The following is a 17,793-nucleotide window of genomic DNA, read 5'->3' as shown; positions in this document are numbered from 1 at the left end:
CCCTTCATTAGCCACAGCTGGGAAGACAGTTGATAAGAAAGGCAGACTGTATGCGGCAGGCTGCTGGGAACAAACGTGACTTTACCTTGTATCGTTGTGGCTTATCTGTCTTCCTGGCGTCTTCCCAACTGTGTGAGTTTTGCTGTGCCTTCAAGTCTGAAATTTTTGCTCCTGCCCTGCCAAACTAATTACTTCAGTTTGGACTTTAAGTTACAGTTTGTGTTGCTCATGTTTTGGACTTAATTCTCTGCAGTCAAAGACTGTTCCTGGGAGAGTTTTTCTCCAGCCCGAAGGTAACCTGGACATTGGGGACAAAGTTGGAACTAATAAAGGGAGTCTTCTTGCTTATCTGACTGTGTTGCCTTTGTGCCACGCCCTGGGTCATCACACAAGATCACTAAGAAAATTCAAACACACTCACATTGGATGACCCAAATTCAATCTGCCATCATTATCCTTGGACACGTATATTTGCCTTCACACCCACCTCTGTTCTTTAATAGCCTGACAATCTCATGTTCATAAAATTTTATGACAGAAGCAGGCCAGCCTACTTAGAAATAAATAAAGAGGTACGCACAGTGGTGCGCTTCAAAAAATTGAACAACCTGTTCGCCCAGGGTCAGGTTGGCTGTTGTGGGAGGCATGGCCCATCCCCATCCTCCACCTCTGCCACACATGCAGGACAAGCTTCCTGTGATGGCTGACCTGACCCTGGGCAAACCAGTTGTTAAATTTCCACCATTTGCCAAAGAGTGGAAATTCCAAGGGTGCTGGTCTGCACATTGGTCTCACGGCTGTTTTCAGCCTTCTGGACATGGCTCCTTTAAGAGGCAAGGTTTCTGAGGAACGAGGAGCGGGGTTACCATAAAGACAAAGAGTTGATGCTCCCAAGAGCTTGCACGGGAAGGTGAAGCATTGCGGGGAAGTGGAGGGAGGGATTCCCTCCTCCCCGTGGAGCTGTGTGCAGGGGATGTTGGTCAATCTGTGGGCAAAAGTGAGAAGGGTGAGGAATTAAGTTGGCAGCACAATCGGAGCTGGGCCCAATGTAGGGGAGACTCCGCAGTTAGTTTGGCCAGGCAAATTATTGCCCTCCCCCCCACACACACTATCAAAGTGGATCCTGGGTGCTGCGCTGAGCTTCTCCTTCCCTCATGCCGGCCACTCCATTGCCTGTTTCTCCATTGCAGTGCAGCACAGGACCCAAGATCCACTTTGATAGCTGAGTATGGGCGGTTGAGTAATTGAACAACCAGTTCGGTGTGAACTAGCTAAACCCCACCACTGGGTACACAAGGATAAAGCATTCATGGAGGTAGTCCTCAACTTATAACCACAATTGAGCCCAAGATTTATCTTGCGGAGCGAGACAGTTGTTCAGTGAGTTTGACCCCATCTTGTGACCATTCTTGCCATGGTTGTTAAGTGAAGCACTGCATTTCTTAAATGAGCAACATGGTTGTTAAGTCAATCTGGTTTCTCCAGTGACTTTGCTTGTCAGACATTTTTAGCTGTTTAATTATTGATGATATTTATGTCCTGGGCACTTTTAATTGAAATGTCTAATGGTTTTAATTACATTTTGTTCTGTGGGTTTCTGTTAGAAATGGTTATAGCAGATATGTATTCTTTAATATTTTATTATGCAATATTATATTGGCCCATTGCTTATATTGTACGGCTTAATTGCTTTCCTTACCCATCTGGTTAATTAAACGATAGCTTGCTTACTCACATGTTTTTCATCTTTCTCAGACTGCACGCTTCTATTTTTCAAGTTAAATAAACTTTGGTATCCCAAATTAAAAAGATATACTGCATGACCTTAAATGCATGACTAACATATCTCTTCCAATCACCTGCCAGAATTCATAGATCTTGATTCTTCTCATAAATAGATAGAAATAGATATGGATTTGTGGAAGTTGTTTAATATGCCCTCAAAAAGCTACTGAATGAAGTCAGGAAACCTAATAATTTTTTACAGGGTTACATACAATTATCTGTTTTCAAAATGTGACACATAACAGGTGCATTTTGTTTTGGGTGACCTTCATTTTCCAACTATATTAAAATAATCCCAAAGACATTAAAATATATATCTAATGCTTTAAATTGAGCATGTTCTCAAAGTTTTGAAATTCTATATATGTAGCTGATGCAAATAATTTAGGATTTACTAGTCATATCAGAAACCTTCCCTATCAGTTTCTTCTGCTTAATTATCATTTCTCTGAATAACTTTTCCTTATCTATAAAATGTACATGTTATGTTGCCTGTCTGATTTGATTTAATCATGATGTTACCTTGATGTGCATTGAACAATTGCACACTGTCAGGACTGTCACTAAAATGCTTGTTTCTCTGTTTAGATGGTTTGGGGAGAAGCTTGCATCCATAGCACAAATGCCATCTGTTTCCACCATTTATTTTGAAATATGCCCTTTGATATAACTACAGTACTCAGCACTCATTGTTAATAGCTTCTGGGAGGTGCAGTTAGTACCAAAAATGATAAGTAACAAACAATTTTTTCCCCATAAGGAATAATGCAGTGAGTCACAAGGTAGCCGACACCGAGAAATTCTAGTTTGTGGGTTGAATACTAAACAAACGATGAGTATTGGGACAAAATATTTGTGTCAAAATGCATTGAGTACCAAACTTGATGAGTTTTAAAGCAGTCGAGTTATTATTACCTTTTTTACCTTTATTGTCAGGGTACAACATGTGTACAATGAGATTGGCTGAGCCTTCCTTTGTGCACACACACACACCCAACACAACTCACAGTGAGGACAGAAGTCCCTAACCCAGTCCCAATCTTATTACACTATGTGACCTTGTTGCCCAATGCACCAGCCCCACAAGTCTATCACACTATGTTGACATGAACTTAATTTCCGTTCAGAAGTCTGACAGCCCATGGGTAGAAACTGTTCTTCAGCCTGTTGGTGCAGCTGGCTCCACTTCTCTATCTCCTACCTGATGGTAGGAGAGTGAAGAAGTGCTAACCAAGGTGTGAGTTGTCCCTGAGGATTTTCCTTCTAAGGCAGCGAGACCTAGTGAGGTCATCTAGTGGTATCAGGGAACAGCCCACAATGCTTTGTGCTGTGCTCACCACCCTCTGTAGTGTCTTTCTATCCATGGCTGTCAAGCCAGCATACCACACCGTCATGCAATATGAGAGGACGCTTTCTATTGTGGACCGGTAAAAGGAGGTCATCAGACATTTTTCCACTTTGTTGTTTCACGAGACCCTAAGGAAATGGAGTCTTTGTTGGGCCTTTCTGGCCACCTGGGTTGTGCTGGTTTTCCAAGTGAGATCTTTACTGAGGTAGACTCTCAGGAATTTAAAGGGGGAAACTCTCCCCACACATTCCCCCCTCAGTGTAAAGTGGGGCAGGTTCCTCTCTCTTCTTCCAGAAGTCTAACACCATCTCCTTTTGTCTTGCTGATGTTTAAGTGCAGGTTGTTTTCTGGGAACCATGAGGATAATTTTTAAACCTTTCCCCTGTATACTGTTTTGTACCAAAGTACCACTGTAGATAATTAGATCCAACGGGGGGATGCAGAATTTCCCTGGATTAATTATTTTTGAGGCAAAAATTATCTCTGATCAGATTAACATTTGATAGTAAAATATGTCTGTATGTGTGTCTTTTAAAAATATTCCACTATCTTTCTTTTTAGCCATTAATGGGAAATTCAGAGCAAAATATCTTTTGGATTCAATCTTTTTTTTTTTTTGGACCTTATTTTGAAAAAAAAACATTGTAATTGCTATCAAAGAGATACTGGCATTGTTCTTCCATAATACAGGTACTCCTCGACTTACAACAGATCCCTTAGTGGCTATTCGAAGTTACAACAGCACTGAAAAAAGTGACTTACAACCATTTTTCACACTTGCAACCATTGCAGCATCCGCATGGTTCACATGATTTACATTCAGATGCTTGACAACGGATTCCCATTTATCACAATTGCAGTGTCCGGGGATCACCTGATCCCTTTTTGCAACCTTCTGACAAGAAAGTTAAGGGAGGAGTCCATACTCACTTAACAACCGAGTGACTAATTTAAGAACTTCAGTGATTCACTTAACAAAGGTGGCAAGACAAGCCATAAAATGGGGCAAAACTCTCTTAACAAATTTCTTGCTTAGCAACAGAAAATTTGGGCTTAATTGTGGTCATAAATCGAGTTACCTGTTCAACAGTCTGAAAGATAGCTGCTTCTCACTCTTTTCTTAATAATTTTCAAGCTAGGGCAAACAAACTTTTTTTGACTGACTGAGCCTTTACTTAAAACAATTGCTTCCTTTGCAAATAATACAAATGACAAAATGTATATATCATCTGTCTTTAAACAAACCTGTGTAATACATCAGATGCTAACAACAGAGACAGAGTGTGATGACCCGGGGTGTGGCACAAAGGCAACACAGTCACATAAGTAAGAAGAGTCTCTTTAGTACCTCAAACTTTGCCCCCAGTGTCCAGGTTACCTTCAGCTGGAGAAAAATCTCTCCCAAGAACAGTCTTTAAGTGGAGGAAATTCAGTCTGAAAACAATTTGTACATACAAATTGTAAATAAAAATCCACAAAAACCATGCTGCAGTAATTAACTTGACAGGGCAGGATAAGGAATTGCAGGCTTGAAAGCCCAGCAAAACACACATAGTTGGGAAGACACCAGGAACCCAGATAAGCCTCGTTGATACCAGATAATTCACAAAAAAACCCCTTCATCAGATGTTTTGAGAACCTGTGACAAATGTTTACCATCTTTCTTCTGTTTACCACCCGGATCCTTTTTTGAAAAATTACTCATGGAGGGGAACTCAACCATTCCTGGAAACAATGAAGCACATTATTTAAGTCCTTTTCTTAGTTTCTGTGCATTAACGTAGCGTTATAGACACACCTTCCTTAAGCACTTCTGACTAGAAAACACAAAAAGGATCGCACACTCATTACGAGTCTCCTTGAAACTCAGGACAAGGAAGGAAAGTGTGTCCTTAGGTGTTGCCAGTTTTATAGCAGAACCTGGAAATGCTCTAATTACCCCACTCCTGACTAGAAAAACAGGATGCAACCACAAACAGCATAAGCAATTTCTATTTTCTGACATCAGCCCTGAAGTAACACATCTGGGTGGGCAGATTTTGCATGGTGGTGAACAAGATCAGGCAAAGAACAATTAAGAACAATTGAACCTACCTAAGGGTGGATTGAAGGGATGCGGTGACTCAGTGGCTAAGACACTGAGCTTGTCAATCAGAAAGGTCGGCAGTTTGGCAGTTCAAACCCCTAGAACCATGTAACAGAGTGAACTCCCGTTACTTTATCCCAGCTTCTGCCAACCTAGCAGTTCGAAAGCATGTAAAAAATGCAAGTAGAAACATAGGGACCCCTTTGGTGGGAAGGGAACAGCGTTCCATGTGCCTTCGAAGGCATTTAGTCATGCCGGCCACATGACCACGGAGATGTCTTCGGACAGTGCTGGCTTTTCAGGTTTGTAATGGAGATGAGCACCACCCCCTAGAGATGGAAATGACTATCACGCATGTGCGAGGGGAACCTTTCCCTTTAAGGATGGATAGCCTTTTGGGCAACCAACACTTGTTTCATTTATTTGCTTGCCTGCCTGACAGACAAATCACAGCCATTCTTCCCAGGGAATCCTCCATACCCAGAAATAAAAACAAAAAACAAAATCTGGTTTGAATTAGAGGAACATACAATGGTGATTGTTGTAGTCTACTTTGATGTTTGTAGAGATTCTCAGTCCTCCAGGTCTTGGTTGTCTCAAAGGTGCTTTTTTCAGGAGGCAACTGGACTTTCTTGGTTTTTCTTTGGAGACATTTTGCTTCTCATCCAAGAAGCTTCTTCAGCTCTGACAGTGGGGAATGGAAGGATGAAAAAAGCACCTTTGGGACTACCTTGATATTGTTCTTCACTCACTGAGTCATGTCCAACTCTTACAAATTCCATGGACCATAGCATGCCAGGCTCCCCTGTCTTCCATTGTCTCTCCAAGTCTGCCCAAATTCATGTTCCTTGGGTTGATGACACCATCTAGCCATCTCATCCTCTGCTCTCCCCTTTTCCTTCTGCCTTCCTTCTCTTTCCCAACATCTGAGTCTTCTCCAAGGAGTCCTCTCTTCTCATTTGGTGGCCAAAGTCTTCGAGCTTCAGCTGTGGTATCTGTAGTCTACTCAGGGGTGGGCTTCAAAAATTTTAGCAAAGGGTTCTCTGCCTGGTTGTTGGGTGGGAGTGGCCATGGTGGGCATGGCCTAGTCAGTCTCCTACACCATGGCGTGTGTGTGTGTGTGTGTGTGGCATTTTTGCCTTTCCTGGGTTCCAGAAGCTTTTCTCAAGCTTCTGGGAGGGTGAAAACGACCTCCCCGGGCTCCAGAGGCTCTCTGGAAGCTGAAAACGGGCCCATTTTTCACCCTCCCTGAGCCTCCACATGGGCCCTGCACTTACCTGCATCCTAAACGGGCCGTGTGGGGACTCCTGGGAGGGGCGGGGCCTACCAGGAGTGGGATTTGGGGGTTCTCCAAACTGCACAGTATCTTAGATCGGGGCTCTCCCAAACCCCTGCAAACCCCCCCAGCAGCCCAACCCTGAGTTTACTTAAGGGCCTATAATTCCAACCTTAGAGTCTATCACAATCCTAACTGCAGAAGTCTCTCAGACACAATGATTTCACATTTAGGGTGATGGTGACTTTTGTTGAATTTCGTCCTTCATTGGAAGTTCGGAATGAAAATTCACTTCCCATCACTCTAAACTTTCCTTTCTCCCACCACTTGTAGTAGACCTGAGTACCCATGTTGGATTAGACTTCAGTTCCAGGAAGGAAAGATGCGAATCTTATTTTTAACAGTGTATCATTTATATTGTACTATTATTATTATGTTATTAAGAAAGCTTTGTTTACTGTGAATTATAATATGCTATGTTAGGTATAAACACTATTTTGTGTATTGTCATTCTGAGGAGCTTTTGTTGACTTTCTTAAATACAACATATATACTACTTATCTTTGATTTAATTCCTTCCAGTTGCTATTTTTAATTTGAGTTCTTCTCTCTGTCTCTCTCTTTCTCTCTCAGTCTCTCTCTCTTTGTCTGTCTGGCTGCCTGTCTGCCTGTCTGTCTGTCTCTGTCTCTGTCTCTCTCTCTCTCTATCTATCTATCTCTCTATCTATCTATCTATTTATCATCTATCTCTCAATATGAAAGATTTGAGAGTTAATTGTTGTCATTTTACTTTCCTACCCTAAATCTTTTCCACTAATTCCTTAATTTTTTGTTTCTGAAACAGCATGTCACTGCATTTCACTTTTTAACAAATATCAACTTAGATTTGTAATACTTACGCTGAATCCTGCTGTTTGTAACACATTAGCATTTTTGTAAAATACAGTAAATTACGTGCTGTGTTTTTAGATTTTAGAGCTAAGTACTAAATGGGAGAAAGGGGTCTAATTATCCTTTATTGCTGGAAAATAGCTGTCACATATTAAATTACCTAACAGTCTGGTAAACTGGGAGCTAAAATAAAATCTTTTCTCTTCGCTCCTCTCCGCTCTCCCCTCCCCTCCTCTTCTCTTCTCTTTCTTGTTTTCTTTCTCTTCCTTCTCCTCTCCTATCCTCCCTTCCCACCCCTCCTTTTCCCCTTTTTCCTCTTCCCCATCCTCCTTTCCCTTCTTTTCCTCCTTTCCTCTCTTCCCTCCCCTTCTTTCCCCCTTTTTCCTTTCTTTCCCTTCCTTCTCCTCTCCTCTTCTCCCTTCCCCACTCTTCCTCTTCCCCTTTTTCCTCTTCCCCGTCCTCTCCTACTTCCCACTCCTCTTCCAGTTTTCCCCTCCCTTCCCCTCCCTTCTCCCTCTCTCTCTCTCTCTCTCTCTCTCATATTCATCATGATAAGCCTCTTGAAATTTACATCTTCTTATAAGAGTTTTGGAGTCTTTTTAGAAATAAATTCAAATGAATTATTGCCGTCATTATTTTATTTCCCAACCCTACCTGGAACAGGAGAATCATGCTAAAGAGTCTCAAGTCTTCATCATGACGTGTTTAGAATACTGCAGTATGATTGACACAGGGTTTCCCTTTAAAAGTCATTCAGAAGTTGCATTTGATTCAGAGTGCAGCATCCGACGGGCATTCACAGAGGGGGAAGAGGACGAAAATCCTGGGTGCAGGATCCTGAGTGTATTTTAGGTTAGGTAGAGCCAGAGGTAGTATTCAAGCAGGTTCTGATCAGTTCTGGAGAACCGGTAGTAGAAATTTTGAGTAGTTCAGAGAACCGGCAAATCTCACTTCTGACTGGCCCTGCCCCCATCTCTTCTCTGCCTCCCGTTGAGTCCCAGCTGATCTGGTTGCCCTGCCCAGAAGAACGGAGCAGCAAAGCAGGTTAGTGGAGGGAGGGAGTGGGGATTTTGCAGTAATCTTCCCCTGCCACGCCCACCAAGCCACACCCACAGAACCAGTAGTAAAAAAAAATTGAATCCCACCACTGGGTAAAGCTTGCCCAAACTGCCATCAATGTCTTGACATTGTGATCTGCAGGACCTATGGGACATATTAATCTACCTGGAAAAATGAAAGATAGTTCTTGACTTATGACAACAATTGTGGTCGCTAAGTGAGAAATTCATTCAGTGACTTTGGCTGGTGCATATTACAACCTTACCCTGGGACATTGCAACCGTCTTAAATATGAGTCGGTTGCTGAGCATCTGAATTTTGATCATGTGAACACGGGGATGCTGCATAAGTGTGAAAAACGGTCATAAATCTTTTTTTCAGTATTGTCATATCTTGGAATGATAACTAAACCAACTGCTGTGAGTCAAGATCTACCTATATTATCAATGCTCTGCTAATTTAGAGGGGTGAATTTGGAGAAGTGAGGAGGAGGAGGAGGCTCAATGGTGCTATTTTTCAGAGATTTATGCTAACGAGATAACTAAATACTGCTGTCACTCATAAAACATTTCTATGCCTGTTTTAGAGTTGCCATGAACAGAAACAAGGGAGGGGAAGGAATTTGAAAGAGCAGTGAAGCAGTTTGGAACCGAAAGTGCATTCCATTTTTATCTTGCAAAGATTATAACTAAGCTACCAGAGTTACTACCATGCAAATCTCTAATTGGAGAACGTCATGGTCCTGTTGGAATCTGATTCCGAGGGGGAGGTTGAGCAGGTGTCAGGGAGTGGGAGTGTGGCTCCGGTGGCTGTGGAGGAAACTGGGGAAGGGCACAGTCTGGCTGGGCATTCAGAGGAAGACCACCTCCTCTTCATCCTAGAGCACGCAGGGAGGAACGGAGAAGGGAGCAACGTGGGTTACAGGGGAGAAAAGGGCCCTGATTCCCTCCATTAGCTGCAGCTAGGAAAACAGGATTTAAAAAGGGTGTTTGCACACAGCACCTTGCTGGAAGCAAAGCATGAATTATCTTTGTTTTTCATATCTTATTTGGGTTTTGGCATCCTCCCAACTGTGTGTGTTTCGTTGTCTTTTGAAGTCTGCCATTCCTTAACCTGTCTGTCTCGTTAATTGCTGCAGTGTGGTTTGTGTTGGCTTTTATTTGTAATCTATATATACTTTGGATTCGGACGGAATTTCTTCCCTTTAAAAACTGTTCTTGGGAGAGTTTTTTCTCCAGCCGATGATAACTGGACATTGGGGTGAGGTTGGAGGAATTAAAAGGACTTTACCTACTTTTGTTACTTTGTTGCTTTTGTGCCACGCCCCCTTGGGTCATCACAAAGAATGTGATTGATGACTCTTGGCTATGAACGTGTTTTGTTGGAGAATATGAATTATGACACACCCAGAGGGGTGGTGGTGGGAAAACCAGGGTCAAGGGTGACAGGACTCATGATTTAAGTACGGCAACTGCCCAAATCCTGACAACTATTCCATGATGGCTGATTAATTTATATGTACCTGGCAGGAGGTATTTAAAAATTGTAATGTAGTTTTATTATCCAAAGGAGGGAAGAATCAGCTGTAAAGTATTCTTACACAATCTCAGCTACATACATTTCAATTCTGTCCTGTTAGGAGACATCCATCAAATTTTTCCTGATGTTTTATTTATCGCAGATCTTTTATCATATTCATATTTGACAGACTACTGAATGACAGTCTCAGATATCAAGAACTCTGAGACAGGAATTATATGTTCATGCACAACTGCTGGGGAAAAAATGTCTAGAAATGTAATCTTAACAATTCACTTTTTAATAGCTTGGAAGATGATACAGGAACATGCTTAATTAACTAATTAGATCAAAGTAAATGGGAAAATTGTTCAGTCTGGCCAGAGAGAAAAAGAGATTGCTGGATGTCCATCAAACCAAGAATGAAAAGCAAGTGAAGAAAAAAGTTAAAAAAAAATATAACTCTGCACCCGGGGAAGAAATTGAGGGAAAGCAGTAATTAGAAGCAATTTAAATACTTTTCTGCAATCATTGGTTGGGAACAATGGGGCAGATTTAAGAGCTCAGCATTGTTTTTTACTGATTTTTTTTCAAATTTTGCTCATTTTTATAATCTTTTCTTTCACTTTACATGATTATGTGTGTTTATTTTTATTTTATTTTTTTGGAAAATGACAAATAGTTCTGACATCAATTTTACTGAGACTTTTCTTAGTTCTTTCTTAAGATGATATAAAGAATTTAGCTCTCGGGTACATAGATAGATAGAAAAGGCACCAGGTCTTATTTTCCGGGGAAGTCACCATCCACTGACTAACCTCATTTGTGTATGTTGCCCTTGGTCTCCTTTTCACTGTCAGAGGCCTTCAGGAACTTCCTCTGAGGCTGGCAAGGCTTTCCCGAAGGCCTCTGCAGCCCATAACTGAGCTCTGGATCGATCCAGAGCTTTGTTGCCAGCTCCAGAGGCCTTCAGGAACGCCTTGCGAGCTGCAGAAGAAATGGGCCGGCCAGGCAGGTGTCGGGGTATGCAAGAGCTGGCTACAGCTGTCCAAAGGGAAGTAGTAGGACAGCTCCACCCCCACATCCCCAACCTAGCATAATTTTTACCCATGCGCTCTGGAGTGAGAGAGATCTTAATTGGGGCTTATTTTGGGGGTAGGGTTTATATTGGGTGCACATGTAAAATCAAGTTAGGACTTACTTTCAGGCTAGGTATTTTCAGGGAAACAGGGTAGATGTTCTGCTGATATTAGTTTTTTACCAGCTTAAATCTCAAAGCTAGTCAGGTGAAGCGCTCCTAACCCCAATTATGGATGCAGTAATTATATTCAGAAAAGAGAGGTTATTGATGATAAGCAAGAATTTTCATCCATCCTAGAACGCCAGTACTTCTGAAAGGCAATCAGACTTGGGTAGCACATTTGCTCCATTGAATTGTTTAAGGTCATTTTTAAGTGCTTTCAAAGTGCCTTGAGTAATTTAGGAACTTGTGAAACTATAGCAAATGGCCTTATTTATTATGGATCAGGTCAGAAGCTGTATTTCTTGGATAATTTTTATGTGGTGGTTACGTTTTCCAGCACTAGAGAAGACTCTGCTGTATTTTTAATTTGTATAAAAATCTCTATTCACCTTGAGGACCCAAGGAAAGGGCACTTAAACAAACACATAGGAATATATTAAGTGATTTTTCAGAAATAGATGTTTGCAATACAGTCTTAATTAAAATTTCCCCAAATGGTGCTGTGTAAAATTACAGTTCTTGGCTTCTTGCAAGTGAGACACAAGAGCATGCTGATTGGGATGGCTAAATCTGGAGGAAGAATAACCTCTATCCACCCCATTTGGGCTATAGAAATAGAATAAATACATAAGTAAAGCAATTGCTGTCCTCAGGTTGCACTGAATGGCAAATTTGGCTTTGCACAACAACATTAAAGGCAAATGTTTAAAAAGATTTAATTTAGGACTTGGCTTGAATTTATTGCAAAATCATTCTATTCGTGTAGATCAGGGGTTGTATTTGACTTCAGAGGGCTGGGGTGGGTATTGCTGGGGTGAGTGTGGCCAGCTCGATGTCACTCAAGTCAGGGACACCTGTGGTAGCCAGGTGCTAAGGCAGGACTTCCCTCACATCCTCCCTCATTCTCTTTATAATCGCCTTCCTTCCTTCCTTCCTTCCTTCCTTCCTTCCTTCCTTCCTTCCTTCTTTTTCCTTCCCTTCTGCAGGAGGCTGTCCAGTGGTGGGATTTAATTTTTTTTACTACTGGTTCTGTGGGCGTGGCTTGGTGGGCATGGCTTGGTGGGCGTAGCAGGGGAAGCTTACTCCTGGGGAAAGGTTACTGCAAAATCCCATTCCCTCCCCACCCCACTAACCTGCTTTTTAGCTCCGTTCTCCTGGGCAGGGCAACCAAAGAAGATCAGCTGGGACTCAACGGGAGGCAGAGAAGAGATGTGGGCGGGGCCAGTCAGAGGCGGTATTTGCCATTTCTCCAAACTACTCCAAATTTCTGCTACCAGTTCTCCAAGAACTGGGCAGAACCTGCTGAAGACCACCTCTGGCCCATGGGCCTTGAGTTTGGCACCCCTGATGTAGATGGTTTGCATTTTTTTTTTGACAAATGTCCCAGATCAAGTGAAAAGTTACTGTCTGAAATTGTGAAGCATTTCAACCAAACATGGTTAACCACTGTTTTTCAAATGTGGCCACTTTCATTCTTGGGAGCTTCATTTCTTCACCAATTTGAAAAAAACACTGTTTTAGACAGATGACATAGATATGGAAGTCTTGCTGTTGTTGTCTTTTATGGTGTGTGTGTGTGTGTGTGTGTGTGTGTGTGTGTGCGTGTGCGTGCATAAACTGGCTCAACATAAGATAAAATAGTCGTCCAAAATTCTAAGCATGTTGGACTTCCATTTAAATTTCTGGTGATGCTGTGCTTCTATTAAAACTGTTTTGCAAAGCTAGTGCCTTCCAGAATAAATAACTTAGCCCCTCATAAGTAGCTATTAAAATCCCTTTCTAATAGAAAATCAGCACATTTGAATCAATATCTCCAATTTAAGCCTTAGTCAACACCTATTTATAAAACAAGCCCCTACCTGTTCCCTAATAAAGTGATGTTGTAAAGCCAGGTAAACTTATTTTCACTGCCATTTCTAATGGGCTCCTAAATCTTTGTTGTCTAGATTTGCCAAAAGGAAATTTAGCTTATATATGCACACACCTATCATGTTCTTTCCTTGGGTAAAGCATAATATGAACTGCCAAGAGGGATTAAGAAATGCCGAATCAAAGAAGTTACAGATATAAGGTAATCAAAAGGAAATATAAATAAAATCTAATTTTTAGGAACACCATTTAGTATAATTCTCTGCACTTACAAACTGTCCTACTTTGCTTCATGTCCATATGCGTTTTCATATAACAGAATAACAGAGTTGGAAGGGACCTTGGAGGTCTTCTAGTCAACCCCTTTCTCAAGCAAGAGACATTGTACTCCACATAAGTTTGGCTTACCCCCCCTTCCTGGCGATGAACTAAAGATTTCTTTCTTCTCACACACTTGAGGGAGCATGCTAGCAGTTATTAAATGAGTTTAGGAATCATTTCAATAACATACTGGTAAAAAAAGATTAATGAACATAAAATTTCAGGTCAAATTTTACTTGGTCCTCCGAATGAAAGGATTGTTCATAAAAATGGTGAATAATCTATCTTATAGGATATTTTCTTTGGGTATCTTGCTATATATTTTCCTTTCCTTCCCTTCCCTTCCTACATTTTCCTTCCCTTCCCTTCCCTTCCCTTCCTACATTTTCCTTCCCTTCCCTTCTCTTCCCTTCCTTCCCTTCTCTTCCTACATTTTCCTTCCCTTCCCTTTCCTTCCTATGTTTTCCTTCCCTTCCCTTCCCTTCCCTTCCTTTCCCTTCCTACATTTTCCTTCCCTTCCTACATTTTCCTTCCCTTCCTACATTTTCCTTCCCTTTTCTATCCTTCCTACATTTTCCTTCCCTTCTCTTCTCTTCCCTTCCTTCCCTTCCCTTCCTACATTTTCCTTGCCTTCCCTTTCCTTCTCTTCCTTTCCTACATTTTCCTTTCCTTCCCTTCCTACATTTTCCTTCCCTTCCCTTTCCCTCCCCCTTCCCTTTCCTTCCATTTCCATTTCCATATTTCCATTTTACTTTAGTCATTTAACGCCACCCAAGAGATCCTTAAACTCTTTCTCTACACAGAGGAGTATTTCTCTTCTGAGTGCTGTGTTAGTTGTTGTTTTAGAGGAAATTTCAGCTTGCTAGTTCCTCAACCAGAAGTTCTCAGGTTGACACCTGATTAGCTGAATATTTCTTCTGATAAATGTGATGCTTATAAAGAACAATCAATCGTGGCATATTCACCCACAATTTAATGAGGCTTTGTTTATTTTGAAACTTAAGTTTTTTTCCTGTTCAATAGATCTACCCACAGAAGAAATATTGTTCCCCCCAAAATATGCCTAGGGCCAGATTGGCTGTTATATTCTCGAGTCATCAACCTGACATCCATCCCTACGCATTCTAGTGGTCCATCTCCATCAGTGGTGGGTTTCTAAATTTTTTCCTATTGGTTCTATGTGCACGGCAATCATCTGAGCTAAAAAACAAGGAACTATGGGAGAGGTAATAGCAGGGCGGGGCCAATCAGAGGTAGCATTTGCCAGTTTTCCACACTGGTCAAAATTTCCACAACCGGTATGCTATAGCCACTCTGAACCGTCTGAATACCACCTCTGATCTCCATCCTTAGGTAATCTACCAGACATGATTGTTCATTGAGTACATTCGGTGCCTCACAGCTTCCTTTCTAAGATAACACCTTTTGCTGAGATGAATTCATTTTCTTTCCGGAGAAGAAAAACTCCAATTTAATTTTACTAAACTGTTCTATGAGTTTCCTTCCTTAATTGTTTGGTGCAGATCCAGGAGAAAGGGAGAATCTATTTTGGCTTTGTTTTTCAATCAGGGAGAAAGTTTGATTTAATCTGACCCTAAGCATCCTCAAGACCTGCCTAGGTACTCTTATCTGTTTTGCAGGTTCCAGGGACCCAGAAAGATTTTGTGATGGCTTCCTTACTGGGGTTAACATTGTCTTCCCTGGATCATGTGCCTTTTTAACAGCATTTTTAATTGTGATTGTTTTATATGTGTCCTTTTTATATATTCAGTACTGTACATTGTCCAGAGTCACTATCTTGGGAGCTATGCAGCTATACAAATATGATAAATAAACCAGTCAATAAACAAACATTTGCTGGAGACAGAGTGAGTGGATAAGGATCTTTCTGGCTACAGGCAGAGACGGGGAGTTTCCATTTTCTGTGAGATTCTAGTGAAAATTGTTTCTCTGAAGTTAATCAGAAGAAATCTACCATAACCTTGGTTCTAACAGTGGAGCTTTGTTTCACTGAAAAGGTATCTTTTTGTACAATCAAACCATTTCACAAAGCAGGTAGAAGAGTGATTGTAAAAAGGAGGGCTGCCTTTACTCACATCTGGGAAAGAAAGAGGTTTTTTTTTAAAGGGGGTTTAGTTAGTTTAATAATTATTTACTTTCAAGACAGAGCAAGAGTTATATGGTTTGCTAACACATAAACACACCCTCGTGTCTTTCATGTGATTGTTAGAATGAGAAAAAGTATTTCTGAGTTAGCTGAATGCTATTTATATACATATACATATGTATGCATTCCTATTCTTACTCTGTAAACCTGTAAACTTGATTTATCCTCCACTCATCCATAAATCTGTTTTAAATATTGGGGATTTATGTTGCCCTGGAGTTATTTTACATGGGGTTTTTTTCCATAATGAAGAATCAATTTAAAAATAATTAGGCTCAAACTAGGTAACATCATCAATAAACAGCAAGAAAACCGCCAAATTCAGAGAGTAGCATTTCAACCGTGACCTACAAATATTCTCCTCTAGAGAGTTCCCCTATCCAATCGTGTCCAACTGTAGGGCACAATGCTCATTTCCGTTTCTTATCTGAGGGACCAGTATTGTCCAAAGACAATTTCCATGGTCATGTGGACAATGTGGCTATACACCAAAGGCACATAGAATGCTGCTACCCACGCACTGAAGTGATACTTATTAATCTATTTGCATTTGCATGCTTTTGAACTGTTTAGGTGGAAAAGTAGCTGAGGCAAGAATGGGAGCTCACCATGTCCCACAGAGCTCAGATCTCAAACCTGATCTGACAAGCTCAGTGTCTTTAATTATTCAGCCATCATGTTCAAAGACATCAAAAAGCATCAATACACATCACAAACCCCTACACCTAATACAAATTTCTTCCAATGCAAACATTCGTCCTGAGGTTTATCAGAATTAGGTTATCACAATAATCATAAAAAATATCTTTCTGTTTAGAGTCTCAGATTTTGTTTTCCATTTAATTTTCTTAATATTTTGAGATATTCTTTATTTTTAATGATTGGTCCCATATCATTGGCAGTACTGATTGTTACATATGATAAGTGACAATGTTTTGTGATTTGTACTTATTGCACTCTCTAATGAGTAACAGACCAGGTGGGATATTCTGCTTAGATTTCCTATTCCAAGAAAAAATAGGCAAGATATTTGGCAAACTGAAGTTTATCTATGGTTATTTAGTAGCGGTTTATGACTGCTCTAAATAATTAAATATAATTTTAAAACTACATCGGTTAAACGGCACATAGCAATATTCTATTCTTAAATCAGTTCATATTGGCCTATCCTCATGCATTTAGTTTGTTAAGCTCTGGTAAAAGATAAACCACAGATCCAGCTGTTTTGAAAGAATGGAAGAATATATCTTATTTTATATATCGCCTCACAATCAAGAGGCTGTGAATTCGATCCTAGGTAGACGCAGATATTTTTTTCTCTGGGCATGTTGAGAATTTATATGCTGAATATAACTCCTCATTGGTGACAGGAAGGGTATCCAGCCTGTAAACACTCAGCTCCATTCAGTTGCCCAGACTTCCGCCCCAGCAAAGGATTATGGGGTTGTTAAAAGATGATGATGATGATGATAATGATGATGATGATGATGATGATGATGATGTGTATGTATGTGTGTGTGTATGTGTATGTATGTGTGTATGTGTGTGTGTGTGTGTGTGTGTGTGTGTGTGTGTATACATACATACATACATACATACATACATGCATATGAGTCACCATGTGTGAGAGCGGCAATATAAATTGTCCAAATAAATTAAATAAAATATATGTATATGTATATGTATATATTATTTGGTATCTACTCTAGACTTTAGATGGAATAACAGCATATAATAAAATTGGCTGCCCTCCAGCCCAAATCCACAGTGCATACACACACACACACACACACATACACATATATATGTTTTCTCAGCTGGTTTTAATCAAATCTCTTTTCCAGTGTATAAGCGCCAGTAAATATGATCCATTTCTGATTAAGCATGCAACGAATTGCAGCTTTAAACCTCTTTAGGATAATGTTCAGGGACTATAAGGATGCATTAACATTCCTTTGGTGAGAAAATGTAAGGGAACTTCCTTTTCAAAGAAGAAAATATTAGATTGGATTTCTCTCTGGTGTCATCCACCTGGGCAGATGTATTAAGAGGCTTAGCTGAGTACATGTTCAAGAGAGGTTGGGATCTACTGGATCTAGTTCTAGCTGTCTATCATATTTCTTAAGCGTAAAGACATTTGGACAAGCCGTAATCTTGGTCTTTATACATTTTCCTTCCATCGTTCATAATAGGTAAGACTTAATTGGGGGGAAAAAAGGATTCAGGAAGG

General features: G+C 40.7%; 1 protein-coding gene across 11 annotated transcripts in view; it reads left to right on the top strand.

Annotated features, from left to right (window-relative positions):
* Positions 1-17,793, top strand: part of MAGI2 (membrane associated guanylate kinase, WW and PDZ domain containing 2) — a 566,496-nt gene that overhangs the window by 53,642 nt on the left and 495,061 nt on the right. The gene's annotated exons all lie outside the window — the stretch shown is intronic.

The sequence above is a fragment of the Pseudonaja textilis genome, chromosome 5, assembly GCF_049901715.1.
Source record: "Pseudonaja textilis isolate UNSWEBS1 chromosome 5, rPseTex1.2, whole genome shotgun sequence".
Classification (NCBI taxonomy): domain Eukaryota; kingdom Metazoa; phylum Chordata; class Lepidosauria; order Squamata; family Elapidae; genus Pseudonaja; species Pseudonaja textilis.
Note: the sequence above shows the minus strand (reverse complement) of the source record. Positions and strands in the feature narration are given on the sequence as shown.